General features: G+C 46.9%; 1 pseudogene; it reads left to right on the top strand.

The window, feature by feature from the left end:
• The first annotated feature begins 484 nt into the window (after window positions 1-484).
• On the top strand, window positions 485-25,175 carry LOC136496262 (uncharacterized; annotated as a pseudogene).
• Window positions 25,176-25,365: the final 190 nt, after the last annotated feature.

Below are 25,365 nucleotides of genomic sequence, written 5' to 3'. Positions count from 1 at the left end.
AGGACAAGAGGGTGATGGGTTAGTCCTACTTGTGCCTGGGGTATAAGCAGGGCGTGTGTTTTCATGGTACCCAGCTAGGGGCATTGATTCGCAAATCACCGAGCAATCTGGTATAGCTTGTTTCATGCCTGGCACCGTAGTAAGAACTAGAAGATAGAAGGTGCTGAAATGGAACTGATTGCTCAACTCTTGCTTGAAAGTAGAACATGTGCTTACATAGAATGGCTAGATAACAAACTCATACGGCTATTAATAATGACATCGATAAGGACTCACTATTAGTACTGCTTTCTACAAAAAGGAAACTAGCAAACCATAAAGCTTATCATATTTCTTGGAGTCGAAAAATTATTCCCACTAGTCGGATCATCCGGTGACCTAGCAGGAGTTCACCGTGGCATTCAGAGAGTTCTATATTCCTGCTGGTGTCCTCAACCGAAAGCTGATTGAGTTCCTAGAACTACGACAAGGGAGTATGACAGTGATGGACTACGTCAATAAGTTCAATCACTTGTCCCAGTATGCTGGCATTCATGTGGACACAGACAAGAAAAAGGACCACTTCTATCACGGCCTCTCTTACATCCTTCAGGAGAAATTGTACACTGGGAACTATCTGACCTTCGGGGCAATGATGAATGCTGACATCGCCATGGAGGGCTTGCAGCGGGATTCCCAGGCAGAGTGGAAGAGAAAGCGGGTGGCCAAGGGGTCTTCTAGCCTCCCTCATACTCAGAAGGTATAGGTTGTCCAATAGGTGCCCTATCAATCATCAGGCGAGCATTCATTTCGGTAGCCCCATCATACTTCTTAGACTTCTTCCACACAGTATCGTGCACCCACTCAGCAGGTGCAGCCCCAGTAGCCTCAGGGACAGTAGGTCCCACCTCGCCAAGGATTGGGGAACAAGCCTAGTGCTTGTTTCAAATATGGAAAAGATGGCCACTATGCCCGAGAGTGTCCCCAGAACCAGCCAGCTCAGTCTGCACAACCATCGACGAACTCTAGGCTAATCAAGCGGATGGTGATCAAGAGGAAGGTGCCAGCCAGCCGATCCGGACAGGTGAATTTCACATATGCTGAGCAGATATTGTAGTAGGAACCGGTGATGGCTGGTATGTTTACCATCGATTCGCATCCAGCTTATGTGTTGTTCAATTCTGGTGCATCACATTCATTTATGAGCATGGGATTTGTAGACCGGCATAATATACCACTTATATCTATATCATATGCCTATAGAATCCTTGCTGTGGGTTCATAGATGTGCATCAATACCTAGACAGACATAGTAAGCTTGGTATTAGCCACCCACACTTACCGCCTGCAGTTCATGTTACTGCCTGGGCAAGGCATTGATGCAATCCTTGGAATGAACTGGTTACGGGTGTATGGGGTAGTCTTGGATTTGAAGTGGAGAAGTGTTGAGTTACGGTTTCCTTTTTCTGAGGATAGGATGTCCCTTCTTGTACCCTCAGATCTAGTCTTACCTGTTGCTGCTCATGCTGAAGTCTCTCCAGATCTTACCTCTATTCTGGTAGTATGTGGGTTCTTGGATGTATTTCTTGAAGATCTACCTGGGTTGCCATCGGACAGAGAGGTGGAATTCTCCATTGAGCTAGAGACTGGTACTACTCCTATCTCTTAATGCTCGTATCGCATGGCTCTAAGGGAATTGGCTGAGATGAAGAAGCAGCTAGAAGAGTTGATGGAAAAAGGTTCCATCCATCCTAGTTCTTCACCATGGGGTTGCCTAGCCATTTTTGTGAAGAAGAAGGATAGCATCCTTTGAATGTGTGTGGATTACTGCCCTCTTAATGCGGTGACGATTAAGAACAAGTATCCTTTGCCCTACATAGATACTTTATTTGATCAGCTAGCTAGAGCCAAGGTGTTCTCCAAAATTGATCTCCGGTCAGGCTACCATCAGATCAAGATCAGACCACAATATACCAAAGATAGTTTTTTCTATTAGGTATGGGTTGTATGAGTACCTAGTGATGTCTTTTGGTCTCACCAACGCTCCTGCATTCTTCATGTACTTGATGAATTCAGTCTTTATGCCGGTGCTGGATGAGTTTGTGGTAGTATTCATTGATGATATCCTGATATATTCCAAGAATGATGAAGAGCATGTCCAACACCTTCGGATAGTATTGGCTCAATTAAGGGAGCACAAGTTGTATGCTAAATTCAGCAAGTGTGAATTTTGGTTAGATCGAGTGTAGTTTTTGAGGCATGTGTTGACACCTGACGGCGTTTCAGTAGATCCTAGCAAGGTGCAAGATGTGTTGGATTGGAAGTCTCCCAAGTCTGTGCACCAGATTCGTCAATTCCTTGGTCTAGCTGGGTACTATCGGCGTTTCATTCTAGATTTTTTCAATATAGCCCAGCCAATGACCAAGCTACTCTAAAAAGAAGCCAAGTTCGACTGGAGCCCAGCCTGTGAAGAAGCCTTCCAAGCATTGAAGACATTTCTGACTACTGCTCCTGTGTTGGCCCAACCAGATATTGATAGGCCCTTTGATGTATACTATGATGCCTCGAAGATGAGGTTGGGATGTGTGCTAATGAAAGTTGGGCGTGTGAAAGCTTATGCTTCACGCTAACTGAAAAAGCATGAAGTGAATTACCCCACTCATGACTTAGAGCTGGCTATTGTGGTCCACACTCTAAAGATTTGGAGGCACTATCTGTTGGGCAACAAAGTGCATATCTTTATAGATCACAAGAGCCTCAAATATACTTTCACTCAGTCTGAGCTGAATATGAGGTAAAGGAGATGGTTAGAATTGATAAAGGATTATAACATAGAAGTCTATTATCATCTAGGAAAGGCCAATGTTGTAGTTGATGCTTTGAGCTAAAAGTCACATCAGGTTAAGGAAACACCTTTGTCTCTCAACCATGCAGAGGTGTTGGCTCACATTGCATTGACCTCAGAATTACTAGAGCAGATTATTCTAGAACAAAGGCAAGATCCTAAAGAAATTCTGCACATTAGAAAATTGATTGCCGAAGGGCGTGGCCCTCACTTTAGTATTGATGAGCATGATGTGGTAAGGTACAAGGATAGATTGGTGGTTCCATCAAAGGATGAGCTAAAAAGGAAGATTTTGAATGAAGCTCACCATTCAAAGCTATCTATTCATCCTGGCAGGAACAAGATGTACCATGATTTGCGCCACTTGTACTGGTGGTCCAACATGAAGCAGGATATCACCCAGCACGTCGTGGAGTGCGACACTTGTGGGAGAGTTAAAGCAGATCATATGCATACTCTGGGATATTTGCAGCCCTTGCCATTCCTATGTGGAAATGGGAAGATATTTTCATGGATTTCATTATGGGTTTACCCCGCACAACCAAGGGCTATAACTCTATCTAGGTCATTATGGACCATCTCACTAAGTTTGCTCATTTTATCCCGGTGAAGGTTTCATATACAACCAAGAAGTATGCTGTAACACCCCGGTGTTATGCCTACATTTAGGCACTGCAAATTAAGCATATCATGCATCATCAAGCATCCTAATCATGCATGCATAATCTTGCATATAATAACTGAAACATTACTTCGAAACATACGAAACATGTTTGTGAAACGTAAATGATGCATATACTTATTAGAGTTGTTTTGCTCTGATTCTTGCTTGCTAGGTTAGTAGAACTTGTTTGGTTATGATTGTAAATCATCTAGAATTGTTTAGCACAATTTTTGGAGCAAGGTTCGTATTCAAATTAATTCAAAACTTTGCTTCCAAAGTAAATTCCCAAAATTAGGGTTTTGAGTTAAAATTTAACTTTGATTCTATAATTTAAAATCTAGATAGAATTGGACTTTGGTCATAAAAGCAAAGTTGTAGGGAATTAAATTCTAAGCAACTTTTATTTTTGGTACATTTTCAAAAGAGGTCATTTTCTTGCTCAAAATAATGTTTGAAAGATGGCATTTAAAAATTTCTTGAAAATAAATTTAAAAATTCCATTTCTATTTTTTCTGGGCCGCCGCCTCGCTTCTGGCCCGCCAGCCGAAGCCGGCCCAGCGAGCCTCCCGCGCCGCGCGTGCCTCGCCTCGCTCGGCCTAGCCCAGCACCATGCCGCGCCCGGCCTGCCTCCGCGCGCCTGCCCGCGCCGCGTCGCGTCGTGCCCCGACCGCGTCAGGGCGCGCTCGCCGCGTGGCCGCCCTGCGCTGGCAACGCCCGCCGCGCGGCAGCCACGGCCTGGCTCCACCTCCACGCGCGCGCCTTCTTCTGCCCCGCAGCGCTGCCTCCTCCCCATTACTCCTCCCGCTCTCTCAGCCGCAGAGCAACAGCAGCAGCTCCCGCCCGCGCGCAACACGAGCTCGCCACCGCCGCCGCCGCTGCCTCGACGGCAGCATACCCTTCCCACGCCTCCATTCCCCGATTCACGCCGCCAGCAGCTCCGCCTAGCCTCCCTGCTTCACTTGCGTTCGCTTGCAGCCGTCGTCGTCGAGGTAAGAACCAAGCGCGGCCGCCTCCTTCCTCTCCGGCGAGAGCACTGCCGCGGCCGGGTGGCTCGTCACGCCGCCGGGCCACCTCCTCCATCCCAGCCGTTGCGGCTCGGCATGGCGTACACGCTGGCACCACCCGCGCCACCGGGAGGGCTTGCCGCCGGTGAGCACCGGCCGGCGGAGCGCCTCCCCTGCTCTCGGTCGCTGGCCGGCAGGGCCCAGCCGCAGTGGCGTGGCCTTGCCCGGCCGAGCTGGGCCAGGCTGGCTTGGGCCGAGCCCCGAGCTAGGCCGCCGCTCACCTCTTCGCTCGGCTGAGCAGGCCGGCTGTGGCCGTGGGCCAGTTCATTTCCACGGGCCGGCCCAGTAGCATTTGAAAGAATTGTTTTCAATTTATTCTTTATTATTTGAAAACAGAAATGGTTTGCAAAATGTTTGGATACTCAAAGTTGCTCCAAATTTGTTGAAACAAATTTTTCTAGGTTTCTTATCACCAGATCTACTTGGGAAAAATTGTGCATGTCATTTTTGAGATACTTTTCTATAGGATTTTATTTAATCTTGAATATTGCTGATAACTTGAAAAATATGTAGAAAAATATATAGGCTTCAGAAAAATATGATTCCAAGTTTGTTAATCTTCTTATGTAATGTACTTCCTAGGAAAAATATGTTTCATGCATGTGCTGTGGGAAAATTTTGAGGTGTAGTTCAAGTACTTTTAATGGCTGATTTTGTTATTTTTGCTAGAGAGCAAACTTTGTATAAAACATGCATGTGGTAATTTTTGTACAGTTATTATAGGCTATGAAGAACCTAGGAAAAATATTAATTCTGTTGTTTGACACTTTTCATAGTACAAAGTAATTTCATGATCATTTTCATGCTATAGCTTGTCATTTTTGTGTAGGATAGTTTACTTATCCAAATGCCATGAAATTTTTATGGTAGTCTGTTTAGGGTAGTAGTATGCTACTGTAATTTTCTCAGATTTTTAGGAGCATCAGAAATATATGTTGCTATTCAAACCTATTATTAATTAGGGTTTAAGCAAGTGTTGCTTTAAGTGTGATTAAGAAATTAGTAAAGCTTTGGTGTATCTTTGAAGCATTTCATAAGATAGGTTAACTTAACATATTAGTAGTAGAAGAGAATGCAGTAGATGACATGTGCTTGTAGTATAGTTTCTTGGATGATATTGACTACCTTGCATTTAAACATATCCATTGCATTCATCTCCTTCGATGCACCGTTTGCATAATCACTTACGCGCATGCATCATACAGGATCGCAAACCGAGAACCCAGTCGTCATACCCGAGGAGCCAGAGGAGCAGTTCGAGGTGCAGCAGCAGGAAGTGCCAGAAGCCGACGAGGAGGACGTTGAGGAACTTCCGGAGTGCCCCGATCACCGTCCGAGCTCCTTCGAGAGAGGCAAGCCCCGGAGCATTTTTCTCCCGGTTTGCAATGATTTAATTAAATGCTTTACTTTAATTAATGCATTACGTTCAGGAGTTGTTTGCAACCGTTACTGCATTATACCTTGTTTACCTTTGTTATACTATATCCTTGTTACCCTGGTATCCGCAGTCGAGTCAATGCTTAGCTGGCTTAGACCGGTAGAAGTCGGGTGATTTCCTGTCACCTGCGAGCTATAGGTGGTTACCTGGATCTGCTTGGATGACTATGAAGTCATGGTATAACTAAGTGTTAAATGAAGTTGAGACCAGACGGAAACTTGCAGTGTTTTGGACTGTAGTGTTTTCCGTCTGTGTCGATTAAGGACCGGCCGTTGTTGGGCCTCGAGTCATGTTGAACGCATGCCTTACATTTAGTTGGCCGGATAAAGTACCTTCCGACCGCGAAGCTGGGAGATTTTTCGGGCCGAGTAAATTGCCCGCAGCGCACTGTGCCGAAGCAGGTGTGGTAGGACACGGGGGCGGGATGATAAGGCCAAAGTGCAGTCGGTCGGCCCCCGGGTACATGTGGTTCCTGGCAAACTCGAGATTCCTGGAAAGTTGACTCGGTGATCAATATCTCACTTTAGCGGGTGAGTGAGGTTTGTGTAAGGAATAAATCACCAGCTGGTTAGGAATCGATTCGAATCGCCATCGCTCCTGGATAGTGAGCACTTGACTTGAGTTACTTCATCGTAGTAAATGTTATGGAACACTTGGACAGTTATAATGAATATGACAGTATGGAAGAAGTTTAATGATCATTGGTTATCATTATCTGCTTAATCACATGTTTACTCTAGTGTAGGTGCAAACCTAGTTGACAGGTTAATAATAATTAACTTGGCAATAATGCTTTTAGAAAGGTTCTGGAAATGCTAAAAATGCTTCTTTTTGCAAATGAGTCAGCTACCCTACTATAAAGCCCTTCATAATCCTTGGTGTCATTTATTTTTGGTTATGTCGGGTAAGTCTGGCTGAGTACATTCTCGTACTCAGGGTTTTATTCCCACTTGTTGTAGATGGGCAGATGTACTACGGCTACTGTATCAACTGCCTATATCCTGCGATGGGTGATGCTTAGGACCATGGGCATGGTCATTCCTTACGTCTTATCTGATGCTTTTGTTGGAGATGATCATTCGCTGGCACTATATTTAAACTCCGCGTGAGTGTGTGTGTGGTTTGAACAAATGACTTCCGCTACTTTTATTTGAACTGGTTTTGTAATAACTATGTTGAAACTCTGATGTATCCATGAGGCAAACTTTTATGTAATATGTGATGGTGACCGCTAAACTTATTACGATCATGGCTGGGACACGAGTTGGTTTGAAATCCTTCGTGATTTCACGGACTACCGGGTTATACGGGCTTAAGTTCGTTCAATCGTCTGCTCTGGTGGATGATTTTCTTACTTAATTTCGTATAATTGGTCGGTTCTGTTACAGCTGGCATCAGAGCATGGTTTAGCGTGTTACTGTTCACAAGTGTATTTAAAACAAAAAGGCATTTGAAAAACGTGATTTTCAAAATCTAAAGTGTGCCAGTGATCATATCCTTTATGCCCAGTTAAGGACTTTAGGTGGCTTAATTAAGTACTTGTTTGAGTGGTAATGAATGGATCATTTGCCTCTACGCCTCGGTAAGTGTGAGTTGTGAGAGCATGATCGGATACACCGCCGATCTAGGGTGAATGCTTATTTGATGCTGGAGTAATTACATGTTCTACGCATGTTTTACAAAGGTATCTCATGTATGGGTCTTCCGTCTATGGAGGCGATGCCGTCAATAGGACGATGGTTCGGGTAGTTACTACCGTTGTACACGTATCTGGGGATTCGTGTAGAGCGGGTAGATAAAACTTTACTGCTTTTATGCATTCATTGGGAATTGGGCTGAAATGAATTTTTTGCAGGTACATAACAACGTTATCGTGTAGAACGTGTTAGCTACGTATTGAGAGATCGTTGTATGCCACCGAATTAGTCGTTAGAAATTATTTATTTCCTAAGTTTGTGAGAACGTACGACCCGTACATACATCATGTTACTTGTGCATCTCATTCATCTCATGCATACCTCCCCTTATAAATTGATTATCTCATTTTGATAAAAGATGTATCACCAAAAATATGTTTCTCCGAAGTAATAAAAGAACTTTTGCTATAGATGGCCCGCACGAAGCAGACCGCCCGTAAGTCCACCGGAGGAAGAGCACCTCGACGTCCGTTGGCCCTGAGGGAGCACCGCACCACGGACACCTTCTTGAGCGAGTTTGGCATGCCGACTTTGCTTTGGAGAGTGCTCCATGATGTGGGGTACCCAGAGGGTCAAGAGCCGGTGTACTCTTGGAATGAGAGCCAGTTGGCAGATGATGGACTTGCAGTGGTGGAGATCACGGTTCCTGCTCTCGGTGATGCTCCAGATTGGGATGGTTGGCATTTGGAGTTTGAGGGTCGCACTCCAGCTGAGGGTGCAGAGGGAGCAGCCTTCCGTGTCATCAGGAACATTATGAGCAGATTTCCCAGTGAGCTTGCAGCAGCTCTAGCTGGTACTTTTCCTAGGGATGATCCTCGCGACGCCATTTGGGTTCAGCCTCAAGGAAGTGCATTGGTCAGAGGTCCAGCCGAAGGACAGGCTAGCGACAACCAGGCAATGAGTGCTATGTTCGCCGCCATCAGAGCGTATGAAGGTCTCGAGAGTACTTACTGGACTTTAACTGGCTTGCGTAGTGAGGATAAGCTCAAAGGGAAGAAGCAGAAGAAGAGACAGGCACGAGCTATAGCTAGCTTGCAGGAGCAGTTGGCTGATATGAACTTACAGCGAGATCAGGCGGTTGAGAGAGGTGATAGAGCTATGCAGCGAGTGCATACGTTGACTCAAGCCAACAACAATGCAGATCGCATGATTGGACAGTTGGTTCAGGAAAGGAATGAAGCCTGGAACGCAAGAAACCTTCTGCTGCAGAGAGTCGATGAGTTAGAGGAATACAACGGCAACCTGCACGAGGAGTTTCACGCGCTCTATAATGGGGTTGGCCCATATGCTCCACCGAACGCCACTGGCATGGACATCGACGACGACAACCAGAACGAGCCTGTAGTTTCACCTGGAGGCGATGGTGACGTCTCCGATCCCGACGATGGCCCCGAGGAGTAGGCTAGTTGCCTTGCGCTAGTATCTAGGTCTTGTCGCGATGACCTTTCTTTTGTTGGCATGTAATCCATCGTATGTTGTTTCGAACGTATGAGACTTGGTATGTGGTTGGAACTTGATTCTCGAATGCGATATCTGAACGCATAAAAAGTCCAGTGTATGTATGCTGGCAATGTGATTGTATGGACGCGATGTTTGCCGTTTAAGTAATTCGATTAAGTGCTGTTGTTTTAGTTGGAATGCGATTGTTGTGCCTCTGTTTTATTGTATGAATTTATTCTCTCCAGTAAATTCAGTACGGCATAATTTTTCCTTCACTCGCAATTATTACAGCTTCACTCAATCATTACTTGTTGCTGAAATATGCAGATGACAAACACTCGCCGAACCACGTATGAGGCCGCTGAGCCCGGTGCTAACGGTACGGGGACCGGTGGTGGTGGTGGTGGAAACCATGGCAACAACAATGAGCCTCCCCATGAACCGCATTTGCCACCTCCTCCCCCGTTTACCCCCGAGATGTTTCTCGCACAGCTGCTCGGGAGTCAGCGCAACACGGAACAATCCCAGAAGAACATGGAAGATTTTCTGCGCACCATAGCCAACAACGTGCAACGTGGTAACAATCAAGGCGGTGGCATGGGAGTAAACCAATATAGCAGTTTCAAGGATTTCATGGACACCAGACCACCAGTATTCAAGGAAGCAACAGAGCCACTCGACGCTGAGGAATGGATCAACACGATGGAAGATAAATTCCGTGTGTTGAGGATGACTGAGGTTCTGAAAACGGAATATGCTGCACTTCAATTGCAAGGACCGGCGGGAATGTGGTGGAAGCACCATCGCACCACCTTTCCTCCAAATGCTCAGATTTCTTGGAGAGAGTTTGCTGAGGCCTTCCGTGGAGTCTATATTCCACCCGGGCTGACAGAGATGAAGTTGGGAGAGTTTCTGGCATTGAACCAGGGCACCAAAACCATGACACAATACCTGCATGCCTTCAACAACTTATGTCGCTATGCTCCCGACATGGTTGACACAGATGCTAAGAGAATAGCCAGCTTTAAGAGGGGTCTCAATCCAAAAATGATGAAGCATGTTGGTACCAACAACCGCGTCAGATTCAATGACTTCATCAGCGACTGTCTGAAGCAGGAAAAGAATAACAACGCCAGCACCGCAGCCAAGACACGCAAGAGAGCCTTTGAAGGTGGGCCGTCTCAAGCTAGAGCACATGTGGGAGGTCGTCCTCCATATCGCCCATCGGCACCTGGCGCTCGATTCAAGCCACCTCAGCCAAGAAGCCAGAATGTCCGTGGACCTCAGAAGCCGTACAAGATGGCAGTACAGCCCAACAGAGCAGCCGCAACTGCAGTGCAAGGCAGTTCCAAGGGAGCTGTGGGATCTGCCGGAACAGTGAGAGGACCCTGCTATAACTGTGATCAACCCGGTCATTTCTCGAAGTTTTGTCCGTACCCGCCTAAGAAGAAGCAGCAGACTTATAATACTAGAGTGCATAGTACAACAGTGGATGAAATTCCAGAGGGAGAGCCCGTCACTGCTGGTAAGTTTCCTGTCAACGAAAACCCTGCAGTTGTTCTATTTGATTCTGGATCATCGCATTCTTTTATGAGTCAAGCATTTGCACAGAAACATGAACAACTATGCACAGAATTGGGTTATGGTTACCGTATAAGTTCAGCAGGGGCTGATGTTTTGACCAACCGGATGGTTAGAGGGGCAACCCTTGAATTAGGTAGCAGGAAGTTCCGAGTGAACTTAATAGTTATGCCTGGGTTAGTCTTGGATGTCATTATAGGGATAAATTGGATGAAGGATTGGGGAGCAGTCATAGATACTGGAAGTCGAGTACTTACCCTTAAGGATCCACTAGGTGAGGGTACTTTCCAAGTACCATTGCCTCGAAGAACAGACCTTATAAGTGTTACATGTGCTACGGCAGTCATTCCTATTCATCAGATTCCGGTAGTGTGTGAATTCCCAGATGTATTCCCGGATGAGCTACCTGGTCTTCCGCCGGATAGGGAGATTGAGTTTGGAATTGAGTTAGTCCCCGGAACAGCTCCAATTTCAAGGAGACCCTATCGGATGCCTCCAGATGAGTTAGCTGAGCTGAAGAAGCAATTAGAAGATTTATCAAAAAAGGGGTTTATTCGGCCAAGCAAGTCTGAATGGGGATGTCCCGCTTTGTTTGTGAAGAAGAAGAAAGAGGGCACATTGAGAATGTGCGTAGATTACAGGCCACTCAATGCTGTGACCATCAAGAATAAATATCCCTTGCCACATATTGATGTTCTGTTTGACCAATTATCCAAGGCCAAGGTGTTCTCAAAAATAGATTTGAGATCCGGTTATCATCAGATTAAGATTAGGCCACAGGATATACCAAAAACTGCATTTTCCACCAGATACGGGTTGTATGAGTATCTTGTCATGTCTTTTGGCTTGACAAATGCTCCTGCATATTTTATGTTCTTGATTAATACAGTTTTCATGCCAGAATTGGATAAGTTTGTGGTAGTATTCATCGATGACATTCTGGTGTACTCCGAGAATGAGAAAGATCATGAAGAGCATCTAAGAACTGTCTTGACCAGACTTAGAGACCATCAATTGTATGCTAAGTTTAGCAAATGCGAATTCTGGTTGAAGGAAGTTCCTTTCCTTGGTCACATTCTGTCTGAGAATGGAGTTTCAGTCGATCCAAGTAAGGTGCAAGAAGTTATGAATTGGAAAGCACCGACCACAGTTCCTGAGATTAGAAGTTTCTTAAGACTAGCGGGTTATTACCGTCGCTTTATACCAGATTTCTCAAAGATCGCCAAACCGATGACGAGTCTCCTACAGAAGGATCACAAGTTTGTGTGGACAGAGGAGTGTGACGCAGCTTTCCACACTTTGCGGAAACTGTTGACCACTGCTCCGGTTCTAGCACAACCAGATATTGAGAAACCATTTGATGTGTTTTGCGACGCATCGAAGACTGGATTGGGTTGTGTTCTTATGCAAGAAAGGAGAGTCATAGCTTATGCATCACGTCAACTGAGAAAGCACGAGGTCAACTATCCAACACATGATCTTGAACTTGCTGCAGTTGTGCACGCCCTAAAAATTTGGAGACATTATCTACTTGGTAATGTGTGCAACATCTTCACCGATCACAAGAGTCTTAAGTATATCTTTACCCAACCAGAGCTAAACATGAGACAGCGTAGATGGTTGGAATTGATCAAGGATTACAACTTGAATGTGCAATATCATCCTGGTAAAGCTAATGTAGTGGCCGATGCTTTGAGCAGAAAGTCACATTACTTGAATGTGCAGCCATTACTTGAAGATGGGTTCGATCTAATGCATCCTGCTGTGCTACATAGTATTCAGATTAGTTGCTCTTTGGAGAGTAAGATAATAGGAGGCCAGAAAACTGACAAGGGGATATTCCACATCAAAGAGAAAATAAAAGAAAAGCCGTCTCAACACTTTAAAGTGGATGAACAGGGCGTGTTGTGGTTTGACAACCGTCTTGTGGTTCCCAAGGATCGAGAGCTTAGGAATAAACTCATGGATGAAGCTCACCTTTCTAAGCTATCTATCCATCCTGGAAGTAGTAAGATGTATCAAGAACTAAGATCTCGTTATTGGTGGACCAAAATGAAGAAAGAAATTACAGCATATGTTGCCAGATGTGACACATGTTGTCGAGTGAAAGCAATTCACATGAAACCTGCCGGTATGTTGCAACCCTTATTAGTCCCTAGTTGGAAGTGGGACGATATCAGCATGGATTTTATCACGGGTTTGCCCACTACTAAAAAAGGACATGATTCAATTTGGGTAATTGTGGATCGTCTTACCAAGACCGCTCATTTCTTGCCTGTCAAAACAGATTATCGACCACCTCAATATGCTGAGAAGTATATCGCAGAAATTGTGAGGTTGCATGGAATACCAAAGACCATAGTATCGGATAGAGGCTCACAGTTCATGGCTCATTTTTGGGAACATTTACACAAAGGCTTAGGAACTAGTTTGATTCGCAGTACCGCTTATCATCCTCAGATAGATGGTCAGACTGAACGAGTAAATGCTGTTTTGGAGGATATGTTGAGAGCCTGTGTATTGTCTTCCAAGGGATCATGGGAGTCATGGTTACCGTTAGCTGAGTTTTCTTATAATAATAGCTATCAAGAAAGCATCAAGATGGCCCCATTCGAAGCTTTATATGGCAGAAAATGTAGAACACCATTGAATTGGATCGAGCCTGGTGATAGAAGGTATTATGGCATTGATTTTGTAGAAGAAGCCGAGAAGAAAGTTCATATTATTTAGCAGAATATGAAAGCTGCCCAATCACGTCAGAAAAGCTATGCAGACAAAAGAAGGAGACCCCTTGTATTTGAAGTTGGTGACTATGTTTATCTGAAAGTCACGCCAATGAAGAAGAAAAGGTTTGGAATCCGAAGAAAGCTTGCTGCGAGATTCGTAGGACCATACAAGATCTTGGAACAAAGAGGTCCAGTAGCCTACAAGTTAGAGTTGCCTGAAATAATGAGTACCGTTTTCCCAGTTTTCCATGTATCACATCTCAAGAAATGTTTGCGTGTTCCAGAGGAAAGAATAGAACCTCGAGGTATTCAACTCAAATTAGATTTGGTGTATCGTGAGCAACCAGTCCGGGTGTTAGACACTAAGGAACGTGCTACTCAGAATAGTGTGGTGAAAACATACAAGATACAGTGGGATCATCATGATGAGGGAGATGCAACTTGGGAAACAGGAGAGTATCTACAAAAAGCTTACGAAGATTTTTATAACAAATGGTTCGTAACCCAAATCTCGGGACGAGATTTTTATAAGGGGGGAGGGCTGTAACACCCCGGTGTTATGCCTACATTTAGGCACTACAAATTAAGCATATCATGCATCATCAAGCATCCTAATCATGCATGCATAATCTTGCATATAATAACTGAAACATTACTTCGAAACATACGAAACATGTTTGTGAAACGTAAATGATGCATATACTTATTAGAGTTGTTTTGCTCTGATTCTTGCTTGCTAGGTTAGTAGAACTTGTTTGGTTATGATTGTAAATCATCTAGAATTGTTTAGCACAATTTTTGGAGCAAGGTTCGTATTCAAATTAATTCAAAACTTTGCTTCCAAAGTAAATTCCCAAAATTAGGGTTTTGAGTTAAAATTTAACTTTGATTCTATAATTTAAAATCTAGATAGAATTGGACTTTGGTCATAAAAGCAAAGTTGTAGGGAATTAAATTCTAAGCAACTTTCATTTTTGGTACATTTTCAAAAGAGGTCATTTTCTTGCTCAAAATAATGTTTGAAAGATGGCATTTAAAAATTTCTTGAAAATAAATTTAAAAATTCCATTTCTATTTTTTCTGGGCCGCCGCCTCGCTTCTGGCCCACCAGCCGAAGCCGGCCCAGCGAGCCTCCCGCGCCGCGCGCGCCTCGCCTCGCTCGGCCCAGCCCAGCACCACGCCGCGCCCGACCTGCCTCCGCGCGCCTGCCCGCGCCGCGCCGCGTCGTGCCCCGACCGCGTCAGGGCGCGCTCGCCGCGTGGCCGCCCTGCGCTGGCAACGCCCGCCGCGCGGCAGCCACGGCCTGGCTCCACCTCCACGCGCGCGCCTTCTTCTGCCCCGCAGCGCTGCCTCCTCCCCATTACTCCTCCCGCTCTCTCAGCCGCAGAGCAACAGCAGCAGCTCCCACCCGCGCGCAACACGAGCTCGCCACCGCCGCCGCCGCTGCCTCGACGGCAGCATACCCCTCCCACGCCTCCATTCCCCGATTCACGCCGCCAGCAGCTCCGCCTAGCCTCCCTGCTTCACTTGCGTTCGCTTGCAGCCGTCGTCGTCGAGGTAAGAACCAAGCGCGGCCGCCTCCTTCCTCTCCGGCGAGAGCACTGCCGCGGCCGGGTGGCTCGTCACGCCGCCGGGCCACCTCCTCCATCCCAGCCGTTGCGGCTCGGCATGGCGTACACGCTGGCACCACCCGCGCCACCGGGAGGGCTTGCCGCCGGTGAGCACCGGCCGGCGGAGCGCCTCCCCTGCTCTCGGTCGCTGGCCGGCAGGGCCCAGCCGCAGTGGCGTGGCCTTGCCCGGCCGAGCTGGGCCAGGCTGGCTTGGGCCGAGCCCCGAGCTAGGCCGCCGCTCACCTCTTCGCTCGGCTGAGCAGGCCGGCTGTGGCCGTGGGCCAGTTCATTTCCACGGGCCGGCCCAGTAGCATTTGAAAGAATTGTTTTCAATTTATTCTTTATTATTTGAAAACAGAAATGGTTTGCAAAATGTTTGGATACTCAAAGTTGCTCCAAATTTGTTGAAACAAATTTTTCTAGGTTTCTTATCACCAGATCTACTTGGGAAAAATTGTGCATGTCATTTTTGAGATACTTTTCTATAGGATTTTATTTAATCTTGAATATTGCTGATAACTTGAAAAATATGTAGAAAAATATATAGGCTTCAGAAAAATATGATTCCAAGTTTGTTAATCTTCTTATGTAATGTACTTCCTAGGAAAAATATGTTTCATGCATGTGCTGTGGGAAAATTTTGAGGTGTAGTTCAAGTACTTTTAATGGCTGATTTTGTTATTTTTGCTAGAGAGCAAACTTTGTATAAAACATGCATGTGGTAATTTTTGTACAGTTATTATAGGCTATGAAGAACCTAGGAAAAATATTAATTCTGTTGTTTGACACTTTTCATAGTACAAAGTAATTTCATGATCATTTTCATGCTATAGCTTGTCATTTTTGTGTAGGATAGTTTACTTATCCAAATGCCATGAAATTTTTATGGTAGTCTGTTTAGGGTAGTAGTATGCTACTGTAATTTTCTCAGATTTTTAGGAGCATCAGAAATATATGTTGCTATTCAAACCTATTATTAATTAGGGTTTAAGCAAGTGTTGCTTTAAGTGTGATTAAGAAATTAGTAAAGCTTTGGTGTATCTTTGAAGCATTTCATAAGATAGGTTAACTTAACATATTAGTAGTAGAAGAGAATGCAGTAGATGACATGTGCTTGTAGTATAGTTTCTTGGATGATATTGACTACCTTGCATTTAAACATATCCATTGCATTCATCTCCTTCGATGCACCGTTTGCATAATCACTTACGCGCATGCATCATACAGGATCGCAAACCGAGAACCCAGTCGTCATACCCGAGGAGCCAGAGGAGCAGTTCGAGGTGCAGCAGCAGGAAGTGCCAGAAGCCGACGAGGAGGACGTTGAGGAACTTCCGGAGTGCCCCGATCACCGTCCGAGCTCCTTCGAGAGAGGCAAGCCCCGGAGCATTTTTCTCCCGGTTTGCAATGATTTAATTAAATGCTTTACTTTAATTAATGCATTACGTTCAGGAGTTGTTTGCAACCGTTACTGCATTATACCTTGTTTACCTTTGTTATACTATATCCTTGTTACCCTGGTATCCGTAGTCGAGTCAATGCTTAGCTGGCTTAGACCGGTAGAAGTCGGGTGATTTCCTGTCACCTGCGAGCTATAGGTGGTTACCTGGATCTGCTTGGATGACTATGAAGTCATGGTATAACTAAGTGTTAAATGAAGTTGAGACCGGACGGAAACTTGCAGTGTTTTGGACTGTAGTGTTTTCCGTCTGTGTCGATTAAGGACCGGCCGTTGTTGGGCCTCGAGTCATGTTGAACGCATGCCTTACATTTAGTTGGCCGGATAAAGTACCTTCCGACCACGAAGCTGGGAGATTTTTCGGGCCGAGTAAATTGCCCGCAGCGCACTGTGCCGAAGCAGGTGTGGTAGGACACGGGGGCGGGATGATAAGGCCAAAGTGCAGTCGGTCGGCCCCCGGGTACATGTGGTTCCTGGCAAACTCGAGATTCCTGGAAAGTTGACTCGGTGATCAATATCTCACTTTAGCGGGTGAGTGAGGTTTGTGTAAGGAATAAATCACCAGCTGGTTAGGAATCGATTCGAATCGCCATCGCTCCTGGATAGTGAGCACTTGACTTGAGTTACTTCATCGTAGTAAATGTTATGGAACACTTGGACAGTTATAATGAATATGACAGTATGGAAGAAGTTTAATGATCATTGGTTATCATTATCTGCTTAATCACATGTTTACTCTAGTGTAGGTGCAAACCTAGTTGACAGGTTAATAATAATTAACTTGGCAATAATGCTTTTAGAAAGGTTCTGGAAATGCTAAAAATGCTTCTTTTTGCAAATGAGTCAGCTACCCTACTATAAAGCCCTTCATAATCCTTGGTGTCATTTATTTTTGGTTATGTCGGGTAAGTCTGGCTGAGTACATTCTCGTACTCAGGGTTTTATTCCCACTTGTTGCAGATGGGCAGATGTACTACGGCTACTGTATCAACTGCCTATATCCTGCGATGGGTGATGCTTAGGACCATGGGCATGGTCATTCCTTACGTCTTATCTGATGCTTTTGTTGGAGATGATCATTCGCTGGCACTATATTTAAACTCCGCGTGAGTGTGTGTGTGGTTTGAACAAATGACTTCCGCTACTTTTATTTGAACTGGTTTTGTAATAACTATGTTGAAACTCTGATGTATCCATGAGGCAAACTTTTATGTAATATGTGATGGTGACCGCTAAACTTATTACGATCATGGCTAGGACACGAGTTGGTTTGAAATCCTTCGTGATTTCACGGACTACCGGGTTATACGGGCTTAAGTTCGTTCAATCGTCTGCTCTGGTGGATGATTTTCTTACTTAATTTCGTATAATTGGTCGGTTCTGTTACATATGCTGAGATATACTTTGATCGGATTGTGACCCTACACGGAGTTCCCCTTACTATCATCTCTGATAGGGGATCAGTTTTTGTCTCTCGCTTCTGGGAGCAACTTCAGGAGTGTCTTGGAACTAGTCTCCTCCACAGTTTAGCCTATCACCCCTAGATTGATGGCCAAACCGAAAGGGTGAACCAGGTGCTCGAGGATATGTTAAGAGCGTGTACCATTTCTTTTCCTGAGGAGTGGGATGAATGCCTGAAGTTAGCTGAATTTTCTTACAATAATAGCTACCAAGAAAGCATCCGTATGGTACCATTTGAAGCTCTATATGGAAGAAAGTGTAGGACACCACTTAACTGGGTTGAAGTGGGAGACCGTGGATACTTTGGGCTAGAATTCATCAAAGAGGCTCGAGAGCAAGTGAGCATTATTCAGAGTCACATGAAGGTAGCTCAGAGCCGATAGAAAGCTTATACAGACAAACGAAGAAGGCCCTTGGAGTTTGAAGTTGGGGATTATGTGTACCTCAAGGTGTCTCCTATGAGAGGAGTGCATCGATTTGGTATCCATGGCAAGCTAGCCCCTCGATATGTGGGTCCCTACCAGGTGTTGGCACAGTGTGGCCCAGCTGCTTATCGTCTCTAACTCCCGGATATTTTATCTACGGTACACAATGTGTTTCATGTGTCACAATTGAAGAAATGTTTGTGGGTTCCTAAAGAAACTGTGGAAATTGAATGGCTTCCCCTCCAGCCTGATTTGACTTATGTTGAGCACCCTGTCAAAATCCTAGATGAAAAGAAAGAGTGACCAGAAACTATGTGGTAAAGTTCTACAAGGTGTAGTGGCAAAACCATTCAGAGGATGAGGCCATGTGGGAACAAGAGAGTCACACATTAAAGCATTACCCCCACCTTCTCTCTAGTTCTGATGAGTAGTTGTTATGTTGAAATGTACTTCCTATCTCCTTCTCACACTAGGCACATGAAATCTCGGGTCGAGATTTTGTTTTAGGGGGGTAGATTTGTAACACCCCAGGTGTTACACTATACAGTTTTTGCTAAAACACTGCATGAGCATTATACTTATGTGTACTTGTGTGTAATATAAGGTGTAAAGCAATATATGGAACTTGAAACGTTCAATTGAAACACGAAACGAATGTTACATTTCATGTCGTGTTGTATCACTTGGTGTTCTAAACGAATTTTTATTGAACGAAAAGGCTATATAACGCACATGCGAAACTTTAATAAAGTCATAGGACAAGCTTTGTAGGTGACAGTGAAATACTCATGATCGAGAACAAGAGTCACTAGCTAGCATAGTTGGTAGTTTGGAAATCGAAAGTGACGTGAATCCAAACGAATAACTTAGTCGTTTCTTAAGTCGGAAAACGGATCGACGAAGCAAGGTTTGGGAACTTTTATCGGAGGATCGGGTCAAGTGGTGGCATGGGTTTAGGGTTTGTTTTAGTAGCTTGACATGCCATCTTATGCGTAAAATAGTTGGTTTAGAGATCGGAGCCTTGAGGTGAGTTTTTGGGACGCTTTAAAAAGTGTACATGACACAGTTGCTGTGTCTAGACGCGATCACCGTGCCGGCACTCGACATCACTGCGCCAGCTACCCGACGCACATGCCTCACTGCCGCTGCTACTGTTGCCGTGCCCTAGCCACCCGTCCCTGCGTCTACCACTACACTGGCCAGCCCTACCATTGGCCCCGCACAGCAGGCCGTGTCGTCATTGCTGCGCCCTAGCACACACGCACGCACACCGCCGCATGGACCAACACCACCGTTGCCACGCACTGGCCGCTCGACCACCACCGTTGTCACCATGGGCCCACTATCCTGGTCAGTACGCTGCCACCGCTGTGCCGTGTTGCTGCCCGCGTTGAGTCACGTCATGCACTATAGCAAGCCTGGTCGCTCTGCCCCGCCATCACGCCCGCCTACCGCTTTGCGCTCGCCTGTGTGGTGCCATAAGCGCGTGGCCATGTTTGGCTTTGCCTGCATGTTGCCTTGCCACGTGTGGGAGTGCCGCCTACTCTTGCCATCACTTCGGCTCGTCAACGCTGCGTTGTTGCCTCCCCTGGTCGGCGCTGTCCACTACGTCGTAGTACTGAGCCACCGTCGGCTTGCGGGTTATGGCATTATGGCCAAGTGCCTTGTGCACGTCTCGTTGTTCCCCTTCACCCATGCGCGCTTGTGCTCGGAGTTGACGGCCACATCCCACCACAAATAGTGCAGGGCCAACCTTGCCTAACTTCCCTGTTCCTCTATCGTCAGGTCGTGCCGAGGCAAGCTCACAGCGTCAGTGAAATCCATGAAATTGCGTGCGTCTGTGGATGGAGTAGAGACCTAGCTATGCGCCGAACACTTCCACTACTGCTACCAGTCGATGTTGAGCCCCAATTTGAAGTTCCTTCGCCGTCTGTCACTTTAAGACTCCATGGCAGCGCCTGTCTAATTCCCCTATCCCTGTCCACCTCTGTCCAATTTGTTGGCACGGTACCTTCGCTCTGCTCCACTCTATCCCATGTGCACCCCATTTCACCCTGCTTAGCGCTGCTACCGTAGTCGCGTCATCATCGCCGTCGCGAGGCTTGCTGTGTGCGCATGGCCAAGCTCGCTCGGTCAGTCTCCGATCAAGCCACCACGATCGGTAGGTTCAGGGTGAGTCGCTGTTGCTCATCCTTATGCTTGTTCACGTTGTTTGTGCCTTGGCTCATAGGAACGCGCCCGCTGTCGTAGGGAGGAGTCCGCCGCCGTGGAGGGAGCTTGGGACAGCGTCTTCGTTCACCGTCTCGCCTCCCACCGCTTTGAGTTGACATCGAGGTGAGCATCGTCTCCTTAGATAGGGCAGTGAGGGTCTGGTGTGGCTAGCGTAGCCGCCCGGTGCCAACGCCGGTGCGTGCGCGGGTGCCTAGGGGACTCGGCCATGGTAAAGAAGAAAAGGGGGAGGGTGCTAGATGTGAAGACGGTGACTCAGCCAAATAGTCTTCGAGTGAACTTCGTAAATAGAAAAGAAACTGGGGGTTCTTTAGCAAAAGCGCTAGCCGCGCGTAGGGTCCACCGTGGGCCGCGTAGCCTCGGAGCCTTTTGGTGCTAACTTTGTTGACCCGCCACCTGCCCAAGGTAAGCCCCGGTGCATAACCTATATTTTTACTGATCACTGGATATATATATATATATATATATATATATATATATATATATATATGTTGTGCATTTAGGTTACAGGCATTTTATGGAAACTACATGCATAAATATATCTACCCATGAGTCCTACTAGTTCAGGTCGAGTAGCTACTATGCGTAGGAATTCGGTAGCGTGAGTAACCTTTATGTGGAGGATTCTTCTAGTGGGCACAAACGGATCCTCGTTCTTTATCGCTAGACGTTTATCTTAATTCCGCTGTTTAATATTCCGCACTCTGACTTTGGAAATGTAATAATGTACTTTTTATGAACTCTAGATGTATGAAATGGATTAAGTATTATAACCCATTCTCATTATTGGGTCCTTAGGAAAAATGTGGATCTTTCGGGTTCTCCCTTAGGGTGTGCCCGATGGATATTGCCCGTTGTAGCTTGCTTTCGGGTGCTTAGTGTCTGGTGGAAGACGAGCACCTTCATAAGTGTGCTAATTCGGGCGATTCTGCCACAGTTGGTACCAGAGCCAATAATTGGTTACGAGATCATCACTCTTTTTCAAAACTTAAAAATTTGACCAACAAAAGTTTTGCGAAAAGTAGGATGCGATTAAATTATGTAAATAAGTATAAGCCCTAGCAATATGGTCTATCTAGGATAGCGGCACTGGCTTTATCTAATCAGTTTTCTACAGGTACACTGACTAATGTTGCATAAGAAATCGCTTAGTATACGAAAAGTGAGTGTGCGATGTGCCGAAAATTTTACAAATGCCGCTATATTCCAGCTTGAGTGAACGTATAGGCCAAAGCAAACACCATGATAACATGATCTTGCTTAAACTAAAATCCCCCCTACACGTATAATTTGAATTAGTAAGTTGATAGGATTAACTAAAAAATGCTTTAATAATTGTGCTTTCATTTCTCTAATCCCTTGCTTCTGATCGGGAAGGTTATTCTAAATAGATAGTTCCTATCTCTTATGGATGAATCTAAGGTTCGGACGAGGGAGCACTAGTGCCGGGGCGGCCCACGGTCTTGGCGAGGGCCAAGGCAAGAGTGGCTAGGCCATTGAGCACGACAATGGGGAGAGCCAGGAGGCTCCACTTCTAGCTTCTCATCCTTTTCCGCCACCGCCACCGCCATGACTCACGCTGAGATGATGGCAGAACTGATGGCTGCTCGCCGCGAGTCAGCCCGTGCCATGGAGCTAATGGCACAAGCTATTGCTGGCTTTACCTGTAGAGGCCACGAGGGCAATGGTGGGAACGGGGGTGGTGCTCGCCGTCCTGAGGGGCCCTCCTCTTACTAGGATTTCCTCAAGACCCACCCGCCCACTTTCACACCGACAGCTAAGCCCCTAGATGTGGAGCACTAGCTTCGCATTCTAGAGCAGAAGTTTCTGTTGCTCAACATGGCCGATGAGCAGAAAGTGCGCTTTGTAGCGCAACAACTATTGGGGTCCACGAGTGCATGGTGGGATACCTTCCATGCCATGCAGCAGCCTGATCATCCGATCACCTGGCAGGAGTTCACCGTGGCATTTAGAGAGTTCTATATTCATGCCGGTGTCCTTAATCGGAAGCTGACTGAGTTCCTAGAACTGTGACAAGGGAGTATGACAGTGATGGACTACGTCAATAAGTTCAATCACTTGTCCTAGTATGCTAGTATTCATGTGTACACTGACGAGAAGAAGGACCGCTTCTATCGTGGCCTCTCTTACATCCTTCAGGAGAAATTGTACACTGGGAACTATCTGACCTTCGGGGCAATGATGAATGCTGCCATCGCCATGGAGGGCTTGCAGCGGGATTCCCAAGCAGAGTGGAAGAGAAAGCGAGTGGCCATGGGGTCTTCTAGCCCCCCTCATACTCAAAAGGTATAGGTTGTCCGATGGGTGCCCTATCAATCATCAGGCGGGCATTCGTTTCGGCAGCCCCAGCATACTTCTCAGACTTCTTCCACACAGTACCGTGCACCCACTCTATAGGTGCAGCCCCAGCAGCCTCAGGGATAGCAGGTCCCACCTCGCTAAGGATTGGGAAACAAGCCTGGCGCTTGTTTCAAATGTGGTAAAGATGGTCACTATGCCCGAGAGTGTCCCTAGAACCAGCCAGCTCAGTCTGCTCAACCATCGGCGAACTCTAGGCTAGTTAAGCGAACAGTGATCAAGAGGAAGGTGCCAGCTAGCCGATCCAGACAAGTGAATTTCACAGATGCTGAGTAGATATTGCAGTAGGAACCGGTGATGGCTGGTATGTTTACCATCGATTCCCTTCCAGCTTATGTGTTGTTCGATTCTGGTACATCACATTCATTTATGAGCATGGGATTTGTAGACTGGCACAATATACCACTTATGGCTATACCGTATGCCTATAGAATTCATAATGTGGGTTCGCAGATGTGCATCAATACCTGGACAGACACAGTAAGCTTGGTATTAGCCACCCACACTTACCACCTATAGTTCATGTTACTGCCTGGGCAAGGCATTGATGTAATTCTTGGAATGAACTGGTTGCGGGTGTATGGGGTAGTCTTGGATTTGAAGCGGAGAAGTGTTGAGTTACGGCTTCCTTCTTCTGAGAATAAGATGTCCCTTCTTGTACCCTCAGATCTAGTCTTACTTGTTGCGGCTCATGCTGAAGCCTCTCCTGATCTTACCTCTATTCTGGTAGTATGTGAGTTCTTGGATGTATTTTCTGAAGATCTACCTGAGTTGCCACCGGACAGAGAGGTGGAATTCTCCATTGAGCTAGAGCCTAGTACTGCTCCTATCTCTCGACGCCCGTACCGCATGGCTCCAAGGGAATTGACTGAGATAAAGAAGCAGCTGAAAGAGTTGATGGAAATAGGTTTCATCCGTCCTAGTTCTTCACCATGGGGTTACCCAGCCATTTTTGTGAAGAAGAAGGATGGCACCCTTCGGATGTGTGTGGATTACCGCCCTCTTAATGCGGTAACGATTAAGAACAAGTATCCATTGCCACAGGTCCTTGGGGAAAATGTGGATCTTTCGAGTTCTTCCTTGGGGTGTGCCCGATGGATACTGTCCGTTGTAGCTTGCTTTCAGGGTGCTTAGTGTCTGATGAAAGACGAGCGCCTCCGTAAGTTTGCTATTTCGGACGGTTCTGCCATACGTGGTGGACAGGTCGCTGCTGCTGCGTCGTCGGACGATGAGCAGGAGGACAGGTGGGTGGTGCGCAGGGTATTCAAGAAGAAGCACCACCACAGGGAGTCGTCAGGCGGAGACGGGGGCAGCAAGCATGGTAGTAATAACGAGCATGGGCACGGCGGCGGCAAGGGTGTGGCTGCTGCTGCGGTAGCGGCAGCGGTGCACCAGCACCAGCACCACGGTGGGCTGTAGTATTCCTCCAGCGACAACACGCTGGACCAGATCCTGCAGTACATGGGTAGGTCCTACAAGGAGGAACACGAGCTGCTGCCGCCGCCGCCGGGGCGGGCGGCGTCCAGGTACCTCCGAGCCATCGAGACCGTGCTGGGTGGGCACGGGTTCATGAAGCTGCCCCCGCTCGAGAGCTCGTCCGCAGCCGCAGTGGAGCTGACGATGCCGCTACAGCACGCCGTCTCAAGCGACACCACCGCCGCAGCCGGGGTCATCGTCGACGACCTCCTCGGCCTCCACCGCGCCGACGGGATCGAGATCACGGACTGGGCCATGATGGACTGGCTGGTGGCGTCGCACCTGAACGGGCAGGCGCCCGACGACGTCGTGCCCGCCGCGGACCACCTTGGCAGCTGCTTCGACGACGCCACCGGCGCCGACGACGCGGACGATGCCTGCCTCGCCTTCTACTCTGCCGCCACCAACCGGCTGCTCGGCTCCGCCGCCGGCTCCAGCGGCGCTGGCAGCAACGACGACCTATGGAGCTTCACGCAGTCCTCGGCTTCGGCAGCGACGGCGGCCGCCACGTCGACGACACCACCTAATGGAGACGGACGTGGCCAGCTGCGCGGTGCCCGGTGGGGCCGCCGTCGAGGACGGTATGGCGCTGTACGTGCCGCCGCCGATGCTGAGCGGGTGATGGCGGGGGTTAAAGACGAAGCTGACATGTGGGGCCCACGCGTCAACGATTGGAGGGAGAGAAGCAGTATGGGTACATAGGTCATTTCGCATGCTTTGTAGGCCTTTCCAGGCTCCTTGCCACGTTGGCATGCCCATCTGGCGTGCCACCTCAGCAAAAATAATAAAAACATGAAAGGATTACCGTTTGCGATGGTAAATATAAATATGACAAACAAAATAGTGCCGTTGGTAAGGATGGCAAAAAAAAAAAAAAAAATTTAAAAATCCC

The sequence above is a fragment of the Miscanthus floridulus genome, chromosome 12 (assembly GCF_019320115.1).
Source record: "Miscanthus floridulus cultivar M001 chromosome 12, ASM1932011v1, whole genome shotgun sequence".
Taxonomy (NCBI): Eukaryota; Viridiplantae; Streptophyta; class Magnoliopsida; order Poales; family Poaceae; genus Miscanthus; species Miscanthus floridulus.
This window is presented reverse-complemented; position numbering and strand designations above follow the sequence as displayed.